Genomic DNA, 21637 nt, shown 5'->3' with positions numbered 1-21637 from the left:
GACTTGTCCTCATTTATTTATATAGCCTTTCACAATTTCTAAATACCTTCCAGATTCTTCCCAGCCACCCTGTGGAATGGGCGAGGATTAGCAGATGCCAAGAACTCAAAAGTGAAGTAACTTGCCCAGGTTAGCTGGCCCGGAAGTGTCAGTGCCGAGCAGAGCGCGGGCCTTCGCCCCCTGAGCCAGGGCTCCGCCGCCCCTTCCTGTGGGGGGTGGTACCGGGCCCCAGCCTCCTGCCATCTTCACGCCAGGTCTGAGCCCCCCAGCTCTGGCCCTGGCTTCCTTGTCCTCTCACAAATGCTGTCAGTTTTCATGCACAAGAGGACAAAGAAGTGACCTTGACTTCAACATGCCCCGAATGGAACCTCGAGCCCACCTCCTCCCCTGGCCGCCCTTTCCCACGGCCAGCTCTCCCCTCTTCCAGCCACCCACACCTGGATGCGGGGGTCGCCTCGCACTCCTGCGCCTCCCCTGGCCGCCTTGCCCCGCCAGCCCCTCGACCCGTCCTGGCCCATAGTGGGTGCTGAGTAAAGGGGCACGGCTGAATGCATGGTGAGACAGCTCCACAGAAGTCCCTCTGGAGCCACGGGGCGGGCTGTCATTTTGTGCAGTACATGTTTTCTCACCCGGAACCAGAAGGTTCTGACCCAGCTCCCAGGGACTGCATGTCTGCTCTCCCTGCTGTGCTGATGGCAGTAGGTCCGGTCTGTCTCAGGGGGGTTGGGTCAGAAACAAGGTGGAAGCCTCCCGCCGTTCCATCTGCCTCCCAGCAGGCCTGCCCCCCTTCAGCCTTCATTACTTCTCGTTTGGAATCTTACAGAAGCCTCTTAGCTGGTCTCTTGGCTCTGACTTCTCCCTGGTATGATTGTGTGCTCCCTGCCTCTCTGACCTTGTGTTCCTCCTCCAGTCTCCTCAGCCCGTCATTTAAGGCCTTCCCGTGTGTCTGCTGGCTTCACATCACTCTGCCCTCCTGCCCCCTCATCGCGTACTGGTTAGCAGCCTCGGCCCACCTCGGGACCCCCGCCTCTGTACCTGGGCCCACCGCACCTCCTCTCCCACCCACCTCTGCCTGTGCCCACTCCACTCTGCCGCAAGACTGGCTGAATCGCCGCCCTCTCCGGGGCCCTGTCCTGCTCCCTCCCTCGCCCCTGCCAGCACCTCTCTTTCTCTGAACTCCCGAGAGTCCTAAGGGACTCCCTCACAGTGTGGGCCACCTTCTGTCCTGTCCCAGAGTCGCCTTTAGACGCCAACCGCTGTCCAGGGAGCGCCTGAGGGCAGAGGCCGCCCCCTCCTCGCTCGCCCAGCACAGCTCTCAGTGCTCTGCTCCGACACTTCTGCCAGCGGAACTCTGTTTTTTCTAACCAAAAAATGCATTTGTGTCCAAGGGCTTTCTTTGAAGTGGTTACCCAGTGTGGGGACGGTGGGGGCTTAGTGGCTGAGAGGGGGGGCTTTGTGGCGAGACAGACCTGGGCTCAAATCTCAGCTCTCTCTGTGGCCCCACTTGGGTGAGTTATAAAAACCTCTCTGAGTCTGTTTGCTTATCTTGAAAATGGGGATAATTATGCTTCCTGAGAAAGGTGTGAAGATTGAGGCAGGTGTGTGAAAACTGCTAGCATGGCGCTTGCATGAAGTAGGTGCCTCCAAAATCAGCTCTCAGGTTTCTTGTTGTTATGTTTTAATTTTCTCAAAATACCTTTGTTGGGGACACCCTTGAGAGGTCCCTGTCTTAGGCCGCGGTCGCATCAGTTCCCCGGGGCCCTTGCCAATGCCAAGCCTCGGTGACTGGGCTCTGCTCAGCGTGGCGGTGGCCGTTTGTGAGCCCCCGTCGTCGGTGACTCTGCTTTATACTCCTCTGAGGTTTGCGACCTGAAGAGCCTTACCTCCTGTATTCACCAGACACGGCTGCCATGGCCTTGGGTCATTTTCCAGGAGCCGTTTCCACCCTCAAGGGGATTTGTCATGACTGAGATTGTTGGGAGGCATCTGCCCGGGGCCCCAGAGCCACCGCAGAGCAGGCTTCCCAAGCAGCCGTGGCAGAGCCCCCGGGACGAGAGGACAGCGCTCGCCTGGGGGCCGGCCTGCAGGCTGTGGCGCCCCCACCTCCTTCCCTCGAGGCTGCACTGACGTCGTGTTCCCTTGGGGTACACCTCTGCCTGCCCCCCTGGGCCGAGAGCTCCCTGAGGACAGGCCTGTGCCTGCTTCACCTACGTGTCCCAGTGCCCATGTGAGTGACCGTCATTGGATGTCCACCAGGCCCCAGACATCACGTTAGGTCCTTTACATGTATCCTTGGAAAGAGCTTTTAGAATTCGTGAAAAAAATGAATGAGGAAGAATATCAACAAAGCTCTCAGGTGTTTAACAACAACAAAGGTAGATTTTATGAGAATGATGATGGTGATTGCATTTTTTTCAGGATGACTGTGCTGGCTCTGGGCTAAGCCACTGCATACAGAGGCGGCCCGTGGATTCCCACTTAACGGGACTAACCTGAGGGTCCCTTTGGATCCTCCGAGGGCCACGCAGCCAGTGCGTGTGGAGCGGGTGGCAAAGCTCTCGCGCCTGGAAGCCCTGGGCTTGACGGCCTTGCCCCGGGGGTGTCCCCGGTGTGAGGGGCAGCCCCTTAGGCGGGAGTCGGTGGCCCCTCCTTGTCTTTGGTCCCTGTGACTCACAGCGTGTTCCAGCCGTTCTGATTGCTGAGGGGAGGGGGGGCTGGGCATGGGGTGACTCCCGCCTACCTCCTCAGCGACCCCTCATCTCCCTCCAGCCTCGCCCCTTGGGTCTGGAGGGTGGACTGCGTGCAGCGCGATTACTTGGGCAGCCTCCCACGGCCTCGGAGGAGCGCAGGGGAGGCGAGGGCAGGAGTGGTCCCAGGCTTTCTCCTGGGCGGGGCAGAGTAGCCCGTGTAAGCCCCCTCCAGTGTAAGTCTCGATTTCCATTAGAAACAGGAATTCTCCTCCAAGGGAGCTGACCAAAGCTTGTGATGTTTTCTCCCAGCTGCTTCCAAGCCCAAACTGGACTTTCGCTCTTGAGTCTTTGGTGGGTGGGACGTGCTGGAGCCAGGAAGAAACATCTAGTTCTTTTTTACTGGAAGAGGCAGCATGTTAGGGCGTCCGTCTACCACATGGGAGGTCCGTGGCTCAAACCCCGGGCCTCCTTGACCCGTGTGGAGCTGGCCATGCGCAGTGCTGATGCGCACAAGGAGTGCCCTGCCACGCAGGGGTGTCCCCCGCGTAGGGGAGCCCCACGCGCAAGGAGTGCGCCCGGTAAGGAGAGCCGCCCAGCGCAAAAGAAAGTGCAGCCTGCCCAGGAATGGCGCCACACACACGGAGAGCTGACACAAGATGTCGCAACAAAAAGAAACAGATTCCCGTGCCAATGACAACAACAGAAGCGGACAAAGAAGAACACGCAGAGAACAGACAACTGGGGTGGGGTGGGGTGGGGTGAAGGGGAGAGAAATAAATAAAATCTTAAAAAAAAAATAAAAGAGCAGTGACCTTAGGAGACCTGGTCAAGGTCGCTGTGCCATAACGACCACCGGTGTGGCCCGGAGCTCGTGGCACCTCCCGGAGCTTCACTTTCCCCTGCAGCATGGCACCACGCCCTGCCCTCACAGGCCATGAGTTCCAAAGCTCAGGATGAATGTGAGCCTATAAAGTGGGCACCAGGGTAAGGGATCACTGACTGTGGCCCTAGGAAAGGGGAGGAGGGGCTGGTGGGTCTCCCGAGAGGGGTGCTGACCTCGTCCCTCAGCCCTGGGCATTTCGACGCATCACAGGATTGTGGCTTGGGAAGCCAGCGGGTCCCCACCTCCTGACTGGTTGGCTCTGACACTTCTTAAGATGGGAGGCAAGTGGTTAACCAGACTTGGTTTTGATGGACTTGAAGCTCTCTTATTCTCCTTTTCTCAAATGGTTATTTCTCTAAACATCAAAGTAGAAAATAACCTCAGCTTTTGAAACCCTCTGTTACCACGACGATTTAGCTACTTTTATTCTAAGATACCCGCCCCAATTGACCTAGTCTTTGCTAACTTTGTCTGTGGTTATAATCGCAGAGTATTGCGGTTGTTTTTATATTGTCCATGTCCTTCCAGGAATTATTTAGGAAGCAGACTTGGCCCAGTGGTTAGGGCGTCCGCCTACCACATGGCAGGTCCACGGTTCAAACCCCGGGCCTCCTTGACCCGTGTGGAGCTGGCCCATGCGCAGTGCTGATGCGCGCAAGGAGTGCCCTGCCACGCAGGGGTGTCCTCCATGTAGGGGAAACCCATGCGCAAGGAGTGCGGCCTGTAAGGAGAGCCGCCCAGCGTGAAGAAAGTGCAGCCTGCCCAGGAATGGCGCTGCACACGCGGAGAGCTGACACAACAAGATGACACAACAAAAAAGGAAACACAGATTCCCGGTGCCACTGATAAGGTTGGAAGTGGTCACAGAAGAACACACAGTGAATGAACACAGAGAGCAGACATCTGGGGCGGGGGAAGGGAGAGAAATAAATAAAAAATATAATTCTTTAAAAAAAATTATTTGTTACACTAACATTCTTTAAAATATTCTATTCCACTTCAAAAAAGCTCTCTTGAAATACAGTTGGCATATAATAACTGCACCTACTTAGAGTGTACAATTGGATGAGTTTTGACATATGTGTACCACCAGGAAGCCATCACTATAATGATGACAATGGACATAGCTATCACCTTCAGCCTGTGCCCTCCCTCCTGCCTCACCCACCAGACTTGCACCCCATCCCCAACTATGACTGATTGAATCATGCCCCCATAAAGTCATGTTCAAGTTCAGATCCCTGAACCTGTGATATGAACTTACTTGTAAATAGGATCTTGAGGATATTGTTAGTTAAGGTGAGGCCAACCTGAATGAGGGTGGCCTTGATCTAGTATGACTAAAATCCTTACAAGCAGAGGAGATTGGATACAGGAGACAGCAGGGGACAGACGGCCATGTGAAGGAGGTTGGAGATTGAGATATGGGTTGCTGGCAAGTCATTGCCAGTAGGCTGAGACAATGGAGAAAGCATGATCCTGGCAACACCTTGAATCTAGAATTCTGACCTCCGAAACTGTGAGGCAAATTCCTGCTGTTTAAGCCAACCAGCCTGTGGTATCTGCTCTAGCGGCCCTGTCAGGTGAAGACACTGAGCAACCAAGGCTCTGCTTTCTCTCTAGAGTAGCGTACGTTGTCTAAAATTTTATACAAACGGACCATGTGGTATATATTATTTTCTGCCTGGCTTTTTTTCACTCAATGTAATTATCTTGGGATTCATCCACATTATTGCAGGTATTAAGAGTTAATTCTGGGAAGCGGACTTGGCCCAGTGGTTAAGGCGACCGTCTACCACATGGAAGGTCCGCGGTTCAAACCCCGGGCCTCCTTGACCCGTGTGGAGCTGGCCCACGCGCAGTGCTGATGCGCGCAAGGAGTGCCGCGCCACGCAGGGGTGTCCCCTATGTAGGGGAGCCCCATGCGCAAGGAGTGTGCCCCATAAGGAGAGCCGCCCAGCAGGAAAGAAAGTGCAGCCTGCCCAGGAATGGCGACGCACACATGGAGAACTGACACAACAAGATGACGCAACAAAAAGAAACACAGATTCCCGTGCCACTGACAACAGAAGTGGACAAAGAAGATGCAGCAAATGGACACAGAGAACAGACAACCGGGGTGGGGGAGGAGGGGAGAGAAATAAATAAATAAATCTTAAAAAAAAAAAAAAGAAAACTTATTTTTTAAAAAAGTTAATTCTTTAAGCAAGCTCGTAGAAACTAAAATGTAGGTTGCCCAGGTTTGGGGTGGGGTGGGCAATGGGGAGTTAATTCTTAATCGGTGCCGTTTTTTTTGGGGTGATGGAAAAGTTTTAGTAAAGGATGGTGGTGATGGTAGCCCAACATTATGATTTTATGTCATTTATTCCACTGAATTATATGTCTGAGTGTAGTTAAAAAGGGAAAATTTTAGGTGATATATGTTTTTGGAACAAAAGTATAAAAGACAAAAGCAAAAAATAACCGTACAGCACAGTGATCCCTAAAGTAAACTATGGACTATAGGTTATAGTACATTATAGTAATATTTTTTCGACTGTTGTAACAAAGATACCACACTAATGCAAAATGTTAAAAATGAGATGGGTGTATGGAAACTCTGTATTTTCTGCATGATCTTTCTGTAAATCTACAACTTCCCTAATAAAAATAAATAAATAAATACCTCCTCACCCCCCAAAAAGTTCATTCTTTTTAATTGCTGGCATGTGGTATGCCTATCATAATTGTTTATCCATTTATTCATTGCTGGACATGTAGATTGTTTCCAGCTTTTGGCTATTAAAATTAAGTGGATATGGACATTCATGTACCAGTCTTTGTATGGATATATATTTTCATTTCTCTCGGGTAACTTTTAAATTTTTAAGAAACTGCCAAACTGTTTTCCAAAGCGGCTGCCCCATTTTTCATTCCCACCAGCAGTGAACGAGAGTTCCAGTCGTTCTGTCTTCTCACTGATACTTGTTAGGATCAGTCTTTGGAATTTTAGCTTCATTTGCATTTCCTAATAATGATATTGAGGATCTGTTCATATGCTTATTTGCCATTGTATATATCTTTTTGGTGAAGTGTCTGTTCAAATCTTTTGCTTATCTTTTTATTTTATTATTGAGTTTTGGGATTTTTCTTTTTAATATTCTGGATAATATCCTGTTTTAGATATGTAGTCTCTCCCAGTCTGTGGCTTGTTTTTTCGTTCTCTTAATTGTCTTCCAAAGAGCGAAAGTTATTAATTTGATGAAGTCCAATTTGTCAATTTTTCTTTCATGGATCATGCTTTCGATATCTAAGTTATCTTTGTCTAATCCAGGCTCACAAAGATTTTCTCCAATGTTCTGCTCTAGAAGTTTTATAGTGTTAGGATTTAAGTTGTCTTTGTACCTCTTTTAGTTTCCTAGGCTGCTTAAAGTAATACCATAAAATGATTTGGCTTAAGAAATGGGAATTTATTAACTTAGAATTTTGAGGCTGTGAAAATGTCCAAATCAAGGCATCATCAAGGTGATGCTTTCCTCCTGAAGACCGGCTCCTGGCAATCCTTGGCTCCTTGGCCTCATGGCAAGGCACCCAGTAATGTCTGCTGGGTTCTCTGTTCTCTTCTGGGTTTTGTTGACTTCAGCTTCTTGCTCCTGTGGCGCTCTCTCTCTCTCTCTCTCTCTCTCTCTCTCTCTTCCTCTCTCTTTTCTTTCCTTTTCTTTCTTTCTCTGTATTCATTCTGTGTATAAAGGACTCCACTAATAGGATCAAGACACATCCTGATGAACATATCTTGAAATCAGGTAGTATAGCCACTCTAACTTTGCTCATTTTAAAATTGTTTTGGCTATGCTGGGTCTTTTGTATTTCCATATGAATTATTTTTTTAAGATTTATTTATTTATTTCTCTCCACTTTTCTCTCCATCCATCCCGGTTGTCTGTTCTCTGTGTCTGTTTGCTGTGTCATCTTCTTTGTCCATTTCTGTTGTCAGTGGCAAGGGAATCTGTGTTTCTTTTTGTTATGTCATCTTGTATCAATTCTCCGTGTAGGCGGCGCCATTCTTGGGCAGGCTGCACTGTCTTTCTCGCTGGGCATCTCTCCTTATGGGGCGCACTCCTTGCGTGTGGGACTCCCCTATGCAGGGGACACCCCTGCGTGGCAGGGCACTCCTTGCGTGCATCAGTACTGTGCATGGGCCAGCTCCACACGGGTCGAGGAGGCCGGGGTTTGAACCGCGGACCTCCCGTGTAGTAGACGATGCTCTAACCACTGGGCCAAGTCTGCTTCCCTCCATATGAATTTTAGAATCAGCTTTTGTAGAATCAGTTTCCACAAAGAAATTTGTTAATTTTTTTTCAGATTAAAAATTTATTTATTTCTCCCTACCCCCTTGTTGTTTGCATTTGTGGTGTCTGTTCATCTTTCTTGTTTCTTTAGGCGTCTCTGGGAACTGAACCTTGGGCCTCTGATGTGGGAGAAAGGTGCCTAATTGCTTGAGCCACCTGTTTTCCTGCTTTGTTGTGTCTCCCATTATGTTTTTCTTCTTGTGTCTCTTGTTCTACCATCCTGCTGCATCAGCTTGCCGTGCCTGCTCCCATGGCAGTCTGCTGTCTTACGCACCTTTTTTAGGCGGCGCTGGGAACCTCTGCTCCTTGTTTTATTTTCTCTCATTATGTTTTTTCTTCTTGTGTCTCTGTTGTGTCATCCTGTTGAGTCAGCTCGCCACACCTACCCGTCGTGCCGCTTGCTATCTTCTTTAGGAGGCCCTGGGAACCAAACCAGGGAATCTTCCATGTGGTAGGTGGGACTCAATTGCTTGAGCCATATCTGTTTCCCATCTACAGTTAAAGAAATTTTAATTGAGTTTGTGTTGTAGCTAAATATCAATTTGACAAAATTCCATATTCATTTAAAAAGTTTTATTGAAGTATATAATTCATACAGGAACAGACATAAACAAATAGTGTATAGTAAAAGTTGTGAACTTACAAAGCAAGCGTATCATCACACAGGGCTCCCATATGTCTCGCCCCACCAACACCTTGCATTGTTGTGAAATATTTGTTACAAACTATGAAAGAATATGAGGAGCTGGTATCGCTCAGTGGTTGATCACCAGCTTCCCACATAGGAGGTCACACGTTTAATACCTGGCCCTGGTACCCAGCCCCCCCAAAAAAAAGAAAAAGAAAAAAAAAGGTACCATCAAAACGTTACTGCTAACTATAGTCCATATCTTACATTTAGTGTATTTTCCCCCAACCCACCCGATAATTAACAACCTGTGTTAGTATTATTTAATTGATAGAGTTCATGAGAGAACATTCTCATATTTGTTCTGTTAACCACAGTCCATCTTCTACCACAGGTTTCACTGTGTTTCACAGCCCCATGCTTTGTATAATACATTCAGAATGTACACTCAGTGCCTCTTATCTTCATCATATAGTTGTGCAGTCATCATCTCAGTCAATTTTCAAATGTTTTCATTCCTCCAAAAGGAAAAATCCTATATCCCCCCCCCACCCCTTTTTATTTTGGCAGGGAGGCAGGGGCATTTGGTGCTGGGACCCGGCTCACCCTCTACCCCAGATGCAGCCGCTGGCTCGGTGGCAGAAGCCTCCAGCCCTGCCCGGGCCCATCTTTGGGGGTCCAGAGTGGGACAATGCCAGGCACTGCCCCATACCCCTTTTTACCTCCCCCCCCCCATTGTTGTCCCTCAGAATTGATATAACATCTTCTTTGCCATTGCTGCAAAAATATCACAATATTACTGTAAACTATTGTTCATAAATTAGTTGTAACTTTCCCATGTATCACCATAGTCTTGACACTTAGTAAAACAACATCCTTATATTCATACTATTAACCGCAATCTCCATCCACTACCAAAATTTCTGTTATACAGTCCCTAGATTAGTCTCTTGCTACCTTTCAATTGACATTTGTGTCCACAGACTTTCAGCCACAATCATATTTATAAATCACCAGTTATATTCACTATAATGTGTTATCAACTCTATTCATTTCCACACTTTTATGATAAACCTTATTAAAATCCTACATATGTTAAGGATCAGCTCCCATGTTTTTTTTTCCCCCAAGGGAGTAAAGAGTTTATCAAGAAACAAGAAAAGAAAAACAGTACGCAATCTGAGACGTGGATTGTGGGTGTGTCGCAGGGTGAGATGCGCGTGTGGGGCCCCAGGTTGCACCTTTTTAAGACTTCTCCTCCCCCTTCATAATGCTGGGCAGGGGCCCCAGCTGTTTGCTGTTCTGACTAGTTGCCTTACAATTCCCACCTGTTAGCTCTCAGGGGCCCAGTGAGGAAGGCCTGTTCGGGACTTCTCTTTGGCCCTGGAAAGAGTTCCAAATGGGACGTTGTGGCCAGGGTCTCACAGGGCCTCTCCAGCTTTGTTCTTTAGTTGTAGCCTCAGGAGGTTTCTGGGCGGGGTCTCCCGGCCGTGTGGTCTGCTGGGCACGTTCTCTGCTGGGTCTCAGCCGCCTTTCTTCTTTCACTACGCTAAGTTGCCTCAACTCCCCCCTCAGAGAGTTTACACCCTTATTCTTAAGGGGAGCTGAAGGGTGATGGCCATTCTTCTGTAGCTTCTTCCTACTGGTTTGGGGGAGTAGGCCCGACCTGACCAGGTGTAAAACCCTCTGGCTATTTTACTGAGTTTGAGGGAAGATGGGTCTGGCACTGTAGAGGGAACTGGATGAAAACCCTGCATGACTAAATATTGTTCTGGAAGGCATTAGAATTTAAGATATATGGTCCTACTTAAAATGATAAAGAAAATGGTGATAAGTGGGCCTCAAAAGGGGGAGCCAGCCATGCCATACTAGACCACGAGAGTGAGGAAGGCCGGGTGCCTTAGAGGCTGCATCCTCCTTAGGTTGATGGGAAGCAGCCTTCTTCCTTGAGCTCTTTATGCTGCTGGTTAACTCTAGGGAGAGATCGTGGTAGAACTGCTGGGTTTCCCCAGTTCCCATGGCAGTGGTTATGCCTAGGACAGCTAGGAGAGGCACTGCCCTAGACATAAACTCATAAAGGCAGTATAGGCAACAAGCAAAATAAAGACAGAACTTAAGAGAGCCATTCCTTTATCTTATAGGCATGCTCATTAACTACTTAGAAAATGAATTAAGTTTAGAGCAGAGGTGACTCAAGCAATTAGGTACCTCCCTCCTACATTGGATATCCTGGGTTCAGTTCCTGGTAACTCCTAAAGAAACAAGGAAGGTGAACAGACACAGTAAGTGCAAACAACAAGGGGAGTGGGGAGAAATAAAGAAATAAAATATAAATTTTTAGGGAAGCAGATGTGGCTCAAGAGATCAGGCTCCCATCTACCATCTAGAAGGTCCAGGGTTTGATTCTTGGGACCTCCTGGTGAAGGCAAACTGGCCTGCACAGAAAGCTGACCCAAGGAGAGCTGGCCCACACGGAGCGCTGGCCCGTGAAGGAATGCTGGCCTGCATGGAGGGCTGGTTCACATGGAGAGCTGGCACAGCAAGATGACACAACAAAGAGAGACACAGAAGAGCGACAATAAGAGATGCAGCAGACCAGAAAGTTGAGGTGGCACAAGAGATTGAGTGCCTCTCTCCCACTCCGGAAGGTCCTAGGATCGGTTCCTGGTGCTGCCTAAGGAAGAGACAAGCAGACACAGAAGAACACAGAGTGAATGGACACAGAGAGCAGACAGTGAGTGCAAAACAACAAGGGGGTGGGGTGGGGAGAAATAAACCTTTAAAAAAATGAATTAAGTTTACTAAGACTTACCATGTTCAATATCCTTCTGAAAATGATTTAGAATAGAAGAGATATTATCATATCAGGTATACAGGCACGGCACTTAGTACTAATCAATGCACAAGTTCCTCTTTGAGCTGTAGTTAATAGATCTAAGTTCCAGGTTTGCAATACCATACATGCTATCTCTCCGTGGGAACAGGCCATAATACCAATTCTGTTTGTTTAAGTTCTAGTCACATTACTCTGGCAATTATTTTTCCACTTGGTCTATCCTTCTCGTAGCCAGCATCATTGGCCTTGGAGGCAAGCTCCAGTATTTCACTGGCCTGGTGCCTAGTGCCCTTCGGCCCTATGAAACAGAGCCAGCGTGGCGGCTCTGTAAACCTGGCCATCTCATAGCTCCCATTCTTACGCCACATTCTAGTTCCTGGTAGCCTATACTCCAGAGTTTACCTCCCTGAGTTTATTCATCGTATTTAGTTCATATTAGTGAGACTATAAAATATTTGTCCTTTTGTGTGTGGCTTATTTCACTCAACATAATGTCTTCAAGGATCATCATCCATGTTGTCATATGCATTCCAATTTCATTTCTTCTTACAGCTGAATGGTATTCCATTGGATGTATAGACTATATTTTGTTTATCCATTCATCAGACGATTGACACTTGGGCTGTTTCTATATTTTATTTTGTGAAAATGCTGCTATGAACCTGCTTTCAGTTCTTCTGTGTATATACCTAGAAATGGGATTGCCCAGTTATATGGTAATTCTATACTTAACTTTCTGAGGAACTGGCAAACTGTCTTCCACAGCAGCTACACCATTTTACATTGCTACCGGCTATAAACAGGAGTTTCAAGGAAGGACGTTTGCATTAATCTGCCAAAGGGGTGGCAATGCAAAGTAACAAAAATCTGTTGATGTTTATAAAGGGTATTTATTTGGGGTAAAAGCTTAGTCCCGAGGCCATGGAAAGCCCAACTCTAGGTACCTGTGGCAGTTTGAGGTTATGCATCTCAAAACAAGAGATTATGTTTGCAAACTGGCCTGTTCCTCTGGGTGTGATACACTTTGATTGTATTAGATTCACCTGAGATGTCTTTGATTACATTACGTTAAGATTAGGATGTGACTCAGGGTTGAGTACCCGCCCCCTGGGTGGGCTGACAGAAACAGACCCTCACTTAAGAAGACACAGGAGAAGACATGGGAATAGAGAGAGAGCTCCACAGACATAGCAGAGGAGAGAATTTTGATCCTGTGGCCCAGGAAGAAAGATGAGCTGTTTGATAGTTTACATGTGACCTTGTGAAGAGAACAGGGCAGCTGAACAGATGATAAAGCCTGAAGGAACTGAGCCCTATGCCAGCCTGTAGCTGAGAGAGAGGTAGGCTGAACCCTCACAGAGATGGGCAACCATCTTTGGTAGAAAGCAACCTTGAGTTGGACTCTTTAGGGCTTTGTAACTGTAGGTTTTTACCCCATATAAATACCATTTATAAAAACCAACAGATTCCTGGTATTTTTGCAACGGCACCCCTTTGGCTGACTAATATAGTACCTTAAGAGGTACTTTCTCACCAAATTCAGCTGCCATGTGTTGAAGCAAGATGGTGGTCCATCTCTGCCAGGTTTCAGCCTTCCCTTCTGGGCTTCCTCTTCCTCTGAGGCTTCGTAGGACCTTCTTTTTTTTAATTTTAAACTTTATTTTGTACATTTAATAGTTGAAAATATAGACAATTAAAAAATAAAAAGAAAACAGCACTGAATAAAAACATACATTTCTCAAATGTTCTGGATACATATAATTTTTTTGGAATCATAAAATACGTTACACAGTATATTTGGATCATTGTAATGAAATCCTACAGTATTTGTTCTTTTGTGTCTGGCTTGCTTTGCTCAACATAATGTCCTCCAGGTTCATCTATGTTGTCACATGCTTTATGACTTCATTTCTTCTTACAGCTGCGTAATATTCCATTGTGTGAATACACCAGTGTTTGTTTATCCATACATCAGTTGATGGACACCTGGGTTGTTTCCAGCTTTTGGCAATCATGGATAATGCTGCTATGAATTTCAGTGTGCAGATGTGTGTTTGTGCTACTGCTCTCAGTTCTGGGTATATACCCAGTAGTGGTATTGTAGAGTCACGTGGTAAGTCTATATTAAGCTTCTTTAGGAACTGCCAAACAGTCCTCCACAGTGGTTGTACCATTCTGTATTCCCACCAACAGTGAATAAGTGTTCCTATCTCTCTACCTCCTCTCCAACACTTGTAGTTCACTGTCTTTTTAATAGTGGCCATTTCTGATAGGTATGATGTGATATCTCATAGTAGTTTTGATTTTCATTTCCCTAATCATGAGTGATGTTGAGCATTTTTTCATGTTTTTTTTTTTCCATTTATATTTCTTCTTTGGAGAAGTGTCTATTCAAGTCTTTTGCCCATTTTTAATTGGGTCATTTGTCTTTTTATTGTTGAGTTGTAACATCTCTTTATATATCGGACATGTCATTTTCTCCCATTGAATCGGCTGCCTTTTCACCTTTTTGACAAAGTCCTGTGAGGCACAAAAGTATTAATTTTGAGGACATCCCATTTATCTATTTTTTCATTTGTTATGTGTGCTTTGGTTGTAAAGTCCAAGAGGCCACACCTACTACAACGTCTTGAAGATGTTTCCCTACATTTTCTTCTAGTAGTTTTATGGTCCTGGTTTTTACATTTAGGTCTTTGATTCTTGTATAGGGAGTAAGATAGGAGTCCTCTTTCATTCTTTTGATTATAGATATCCAGTTGTCCCAGCATCATTTGTTGAAGAGACTGTTTTGTCCCAATAAAATGGACTTGGTAGGTTTGTTAAAAACCAGTTGACTGTATAGGTGAGGATTTATTTCTGGATTTTCAATTCTATTTCATGGATTGATGTTTATCATTATGCCAGTAGCATGCTGTTTTGACCCCTGTAGCTTTGTAAAATATTTCAAGGTCAGGCAATGAAATTCCTCCCACATCATTCTTCTTTTTTAGAATGATTTTGGCTATTCGAGTGCACTTTCCCTTCCAAATAAATCTGGTAATTGCCTTTTCTAATTCTGTGAAGTAGGCTGTTGGAATTTTGACTGGTAATGCATTGAATCCATAAATCAGTTTGGGTAAGATTGAAATCTTCATGATATTTATTCTTCTAATCCATGAACATGGGATGTCTTTCCATTTGTTTAGGTCTTTTAAAATTTCTTTTAGCATTGTTTTGTAGTTTTCTCTGCATTTAGGTCCTGTACTTTTTTGGTTAAATTAATTCCTAGGTATTTGAGTCTTTTTGTTGCTTTGTAAATGGAATTTTCCCCTGATTTCCTCCTCAGATTTTTCAGTACTAGTGTACAAAAACACTACTGATTCTTGGGTGTTGATCTTGTTTCCTGACACTTTGTTGAACTCATTTATTAGCTCAAGTAGCTTTGTTGTGGTTACTTCATAATTTTCTATATATAGGATCATGTCATCTGTAAACAGTGAGAGTTTTACTTCCTCTTTTCCTATTTGGATGTCTTTAATTTTTTTTTTTCTTGTCTAATAGCCCTAGCTAGAACTTCTAGTACAATGTTGAATAGCAGTGGTGACAGTGGCATCCTTTTCTTGTCCTGATCTTAGAGGGAAAGATTTCAGCCTCTCCCCATTGAGTATGATGTTGGCTTTGAGTTTTTCATATATGCCTTTTATCAGATTGAGGAATTTTCCTTCTATGACTATCTTTTGAAGTGTTTTTATCAAAAAAGGATGCTGGATTTTATTGAATGCCTTTTCTGTTCAATTGAGATAATCATGTTTTTTTTTCCTTCAATTTGTTAATGTGGTATATTATGTTGATAGATTTTCTTATGTTGAAACAGTTTTGCATACCAGGAATAAATCCTGCTTGGTCGTGAAGTATAAGTTTTTTTTTTTTTTTAATAAAGATTTATTTATTTATTTCTCTCCCCTTCTCCCCCCACCCCAGTTGTCTGTTCTCTGTGTCTATTTGCTGCGTGTTCTTTGTCTGCTTCTGTTGTTGTCAGTGGCACAGGAATCTGTGTTTCTTTTTGTTGCATCATCTTGTTATGTCAGCTCTTGTGTGTGCAGCACCATTTCTGGGCAGGCTGTACCTTTCGCGCTGGGCGGCTCTCCTTACGGGGCGCACTCCTTGCGCGTGGGGCTCCCCTATGTGGGGGACACCCCTGCATGGCAGTGCACTCCTTGCGCTAATCAGCACTGCACGTAGGCCAGCCACACACGGATCAAGGAGGCCCGGGGTTCGAACTGCAGACCTCCCATATAGTAGATGGATGCCCTAACCACTGGGCCAAATCCGCTTCCCAAGTATAAGTCTTTCGATATGCTGTTGGATTCAATTTGCAAGAATTTTGTTGAGAATTTTTGCATCTATGTTCATTAGAGAGATTGGTCTCTAATTTTCTTTTCTTATAGTATCTTTATCTGGCTTTGGTATTAGAGTGATGTTGGCTTCATAAAATATGTTGATTAATTTTCCCTCCTCTTCAATTTTTTGAAAGATTAAACAGGATTGGTGTTAATTCTTTTCAAAATGCTTGGTAGAATTCACCTGTGAAGCCATCTGGTCCTGGACTTTTCTTTGCTGGGAGATTTTTGATGACAGATTCAATCTCTTTATTTATTTATTTTTAAAAAAGATTTATTTTTATTTGTTTCTCTCCCCTTCCCCACTGTTGTCTGCTCTGTGTCCATTTGTTGCGTGCTCTTCTGTGTCCACTTGCATTGTCGGGTGGCACCATCTTGTGTGCGCAGGCTGTGCTTTTTTTCATGTGGGGTGGCTCTCCTTGTGGGGCGCACTCCTTGCACGTGGGGCACCCCTACATGGGGGCGCCCCTCCATGGCACTCCTTGAGCATGGCAGCACTTCACGTGGGCCAGCTCACCACACGGTCAGGAGGGTCATTGAACCTTGGACCCTCCATATGGTAGGCAGACACTCTATCAGTTGAGCCACGTCTGCTTCCCTCAGTCTCTTTAAATGTGATTGGTTTGTTAAGTTCTTGCTTTTCTTATAGCGTCAGTGTAGGTTGTTTGTATATTTCTAGGAATTTGTCCATTTCATCTAGGTTGTCTAGTTTGTTGGTATACAGTTTCTCAGAGTATCCTCTTATGATCCTTTTTATTTCTGTGGTATCAGTTATAACTTCCCCCCTTTCATTTCTGATTGTATTTATTTGCATCTTCCCTCTTATTTTCTTTGTTGGTCAAGTTAGGGGTTTGTCAGTTTTATTGATCTTCTCCATGAACCAGCTTTTGGATTTGCTGATATTTCTCTATTGTTTTTTTGTTCTCAATTTAATTTATTTCTGCTCTAATCTTTCTTGTTTCTTTCCTTCTGCTTGTTTTGGGATTGATTTGCTGTTCCTTTTCTATTTTCTCTAGTTGTTCAGTTAAATCTTTTAGTTTAGCTCTTTATTCTTTTTAAATAGAAGCATTTTAGGGCTGTAATTTTCCCTCTCAATACTGCCTTTGTTGTATCTAATACATTTTGATGTTGTGTTCTCATTTTCGCTTATCTCAACATATTTACTGATTTCACTTGCAGTTTCTTCTTTGACCCACTGATTATTTAGGAGTGTGTAGTTTAATTTCCACACATTTGCAAATTTACTTTTTCCTGTCTATTATTGATTTCCAGTGTCATTCCATTATGATCTGAGAAGGTGCTTTGTATACTTTCAATCTTTTTATATTATTGACATCTCCATTGTACCCTAACCTGTGGTCTATACTGGAGAAAGATCCATGGGCACTTGAGAAGAATGTATAACCTGCTGAGTTTGGATGCAGTGTTCTGTATATGACTGTTATGTCTAACTCATTTAACATATTGTTCAAGTTCTCTGTTTCATTGTTGATCTTCTGTCTAGTTGTTCTATCTAATGATGTAAATTGGGTGTTGAAGTCTCCATGTAGAGATGTCTATTTCTCCCCTCAGTTTTGCCAGAGTTTGTCTCCTGTATTTTGGGGCACCCTGGTTAGGTGCATAGATATTTATGGCTGTTATAGCTTCCTGGTGGATTGCCCCTTTTATGAATATATAATGACTTTCTGTGTCTCTCATAACTTTTTTGCATTTGAAATCTGTTTGTCTATATTAATATAGCTACCCTTGATCTTTTTTTGGCTACTATTTGCATGGAGCATCTTTTTCCAACCTTTCACTTTCAGCCAGTTTGTAGCCCTGGGTCTGAGGTGAGTTTCTTATAAGCAGCATATGGATGGCTCATATTTTTTTATCCATTCTATCAGCTGTTATCTTTCGATTGGGGAGTTTAATCCATTCACATCCAATGGTATTACTATAAATGCTTTATTTACTTCTACCATTTTATTCTTTGGTTTCCATATGTCATATCATATTTTGTCTCTCCTCTTTTGGATATCCTTTCCATATCCTTTCTTCTATACTCTCCTCTAGGCCTCTGTCCTGTCTTTTTATTTCAGGTTCTAAGGCTTCCTTTAATATTTCCTGTAAAGATGGATTCTTTTTTGCAAACTCTCTTAGTTTCAGTTTGTGAGTATTTTATACTTACCTTCATATTTGAAGGACAATTTTGTTGGATAAAGAATTCTTGGCTGGCAGTTTTTCTCTTTCAGTATCCCAATTGTATTATATCACTATCTTCTTTCCTCCATGGTTTCTGAAGAGAAATCTGCACTAAGTCTTACTGGGTGTCCCTTGTATGTGATGGTTTGCTTCTCCCTTGCTGCTCTGAGAATTTTCTCTTTATTTTTGACATTTGACATTCTGAGTAGTATGTATCTTGGAGTAGATCTGTTCAGATTTATTTTGATTGGGGTTTGGTGTGATTCTTGGACATGTAAGTTCATTTCTTTCATGAAGTTGGAAATTTCCAGCTATTATTTCCTCAAATACTCTTTCTGCCCCTTTTCCCTTCTCTTCTCCTTCTGAAACTGCCATGATACATATGTTTTGTGTTTCATGTTGTCATTCAACTCTCTGAGACCCTGCTCAATTTTTTCCTTTCTTTTCTCTTCAATTTCAGCTATTCTGTCTTCAGTATCACTTATTCTTTCTTCTATCATTTTGAGTCTGCTGTTGTGTGCCTCTAATGTGTTTTTTTTTTGCAATTGCATCTTTTTTTTTTAAGGATTTATTTTTTATTTATTTCTCCCCCCTTCCCCCCATCCCAGTTGTCTGTTCTCTTTGTCCATTTGCTGTGTGTTCTTCTTTTTGTCCGCATCTGCTGCTGTCAGCGGCATCGGAATCTGTATCTCCTTTTGTTGCATCAGCTCTCCGTGTGTGTGGTGCCATTCTTGGGCAGACTGAAATTTCTTTCACGCTGGGCGGCTCTCCTTATGGGGCATGCTCTTTGGGCGTGGGGCTCCCCTATACAGGCGACACCCCTGTGTGGCAGGGCACTCCTTGCGCACATCAGCACTGCACATGGGCCAGCTCCACACAGGTCAAGGAGGCCTGTGGTTTGAACCATGGACCTCCCATGTGGTAGATGGATGCCCTAACCACTGGGCCAAGTCCGCTTCCCTCTAATGTGTTTTTGATCTCACCTATTGTGTCTTTCATTCCCATGAGCTCTGTTACTTTTCTGTTCAGGATTTAAAATTCTTTACACTCACTCAGTATCTTTTTTTTTTTATTTTAAGATTTATTATTTATTTATTTCTCTCCCCTTCCTTGCCCCCCCAGTTGTCTGCTCTCTGTGTCCATTTGCTGTGTGTTCTTCTGGGTCTGCTTGTGTCAGCAGCACCCAGAATCTGTGTCTCTTTTTTTTGTTGTTGTTGTTGCATCATCTTGCCACATCAGCTCTCTGTGTGTGTGGTGCAATTCCTGGGCAGGCTGCACTTTTTTCGTGCTGGGCAGCTCTCCTTACGGGGCACATTCCTTGTGGGGCACATTCCTTGTGTGTGGGGCTCTCCTATGCGGGGGACACTCCTGCATGGCAGGGCACTCATTGCACCCATCAGCACTGTGTGTGGGCCAGCTCACCACATGGGTCAGGAGGCCCTGGGTCTGAACCCTGGACCTTCCATGTGGTAGGCGGACACCTATCCACTGGGTCAAATCCGCTTCCCTCAATATCTTCTTGATGTCATTTATCTCTTCAGTCATATTGCCTTTCAAATCATTAATTTGATTTTGGAAATTTGTGCGCATCTTGGTAATTAGTTCTCTTAAATCCTGCATCTCTTCTGGGGCTTTGGTATATTCCATTTCTTGGACCATGTCTTCTATTTTCTTAGTATGGCTCATAATTTTTTGCTGATGTGTAGTCATCTGATTAGGATGTAGTTTACTCAGATGCTTAATTTCTTTCTCTTTTGTAGGGATTTAGTTGCAGAAAACTGTGTGTTACCACTGCTCTTTGATTTTTTGGCTTGACCTGGATTGTTAGGATTGTCCCTGCTAGTTGTACAAAACTGGGCTCTGGAACCATTAATTGTTTGCAGACCCACTTCCTAGGGCTTTGGGGAGGGAAGTTATAAAGACCAGAAAAAGCCTCTTACTTATTTTTAATTTTCTCATATGCACTTCCTTGGTCTGCCAGAAGATGGAGCTGTTTGGCAGCTCTCAGTTCAGTGCCTGGTCGGAGCGTGTTTGTTGCAACGTAGACAGGATCAATGTGGTAGAGCTTCCTGTCTGGAGGCTAAGGGCCATATAATTCAAACTTTCTCCTAGACAGTTCTCCAGCCTTCTCTGGCAGCCCCCTCCCTTTTCCCGGGTAGGAATATTTCCACTCCCCTCTGAGTTTGCAACAATCAGTCCCTATTAGTAGAGGAAGATACTGGGAGAGTGATATATATGTATAGCCCCTTGTGGGCTCCCAAGGCTGACAATGGCACAGCCCGGCCTGGCCTGGAAGGGCTCCTAGGACACAGCAGACCAAATCGGGGCATCAAAAGCTGTCAGCCTTAGGCTGTGTCCCTCTCGCTCCCCTTTCCTGGGGTGGTGAATCCCTTTAACCCCCTTCCTGGCTGGGATTCCCCTCCTTTGTCCCTCTCTCCTCTGGGTGGTGTCCAGCCTTTGCCTGGTGTCTTAAACCCTAGAAGGTCTTTTTTCCAGGCTCTTTCACCCATCCTCTAGCTATTTCTCTGGAGGTGAAGACAGTCCCGTGTCTTTCTAGTTCGCCATTTTCCCGGAAGTCCAAGTTTCTTTTTGATCTCAGCTGTAGGCTGGCGCAGGGCTTGCCTTTCAGGGCTTCCTATGTAAGTCTGGGCGCTCTTCCCAAGGTCAGCTGTAAGCTCTCAGGCCAATGGCCTATTTCTCCCTGGGGCTTTAGCTGTTTGAGCCTTTATCTTTCTGTCACATGGCAGGATCAAAAATGACAAAGTTCTCTCCTTTCCATATTCATTTTTGATTAACACTCTACGCCAACTAGGAATGGAAAGAAATGTCCTTAATCTGATAAAGAATATTTGTGAAAAATCTACAAATAATATCACTTAGCAGTAAAAGACTGCATGATTTTCCTCTAAGTTTGGAAACAAGGTGAGAATGTCTGATCTTACTATTATTGTTTCACTGGTGGTGCAAAAAGATAGTGCAACAAGACAAGAAAAAGAAACAAAAGGCGTTCAGATTGGAAAGGAAATGAAAGCATGTTTATTCAAAGATGACATGATCATCCATGTAGAAAATTTGATGAAATTTCCAAAAAAACTACTAGAACTGATAATATGGTTTCAGGATAGAAGACCAATATAAAAAATCAATTGTATTTCTACTTCATAGCAATGAACAATAAAATATTAAAATAAATTAAATTATAATGCATCTAAAATATGAAAATGTTAGGGATAAATCTGATAAAGGATACATAAAACCTGTATACTGCAAACTACAAAGTATTGTTAAGAGAAATTAAAGAAGACCTAAATAGGGCAGCGGACTTGGCCCAGTGGTTAGGGCGTCCGTCTACCACATGGGCGGTCCGCAGTTCAAACCCCGGGCCTCCTTGACCCGTGTGGAGCTGGCCCACGCGCAGTGCTGATGTGCGCAAGGAGTGCCCTGCCACGCAGGGGTGTCCCCTGCATAGGGGAGCTCCACACGCAAGGAGTGTGCCCCGTAAGGAGAGCCGCCCAGCGCGAAAGAAAGTGCAGCCTGCCCAGGAACCGTGCCGCACACACAGAGAGCTGATGCAACAAGATGACGCAACAAAAAAAGACACAGATTCCTGGTGTCACCGAGAATGCAAGCGGACACAGAAGAACACACAGCGAATGGACACAGAGAACAGACAGCTGGGTGGGAGGGGGGAAGGGGCGAGAAATAAAAA

This window comes from Dasypus novemcinctus, chromosome 13, assembly GCF_030445035.2.
Source record: "Dasypus novemcinctus isolate mDasNov1 chromosome 13, mDasNov1.1.hap2, whole genome shotgun sequence".
Classification (NCBI taxonomy): Eukaryota; Metazoa; Chordata; class Mammalia; order Cingulata; family Dasypodidae; genus Dasypus; species Dasypus novemcinctus.
The sequence above is the reverse complement of the archived record's forward strand: the minus strand, read 5'-3'. Positions refer to the sequence as shown.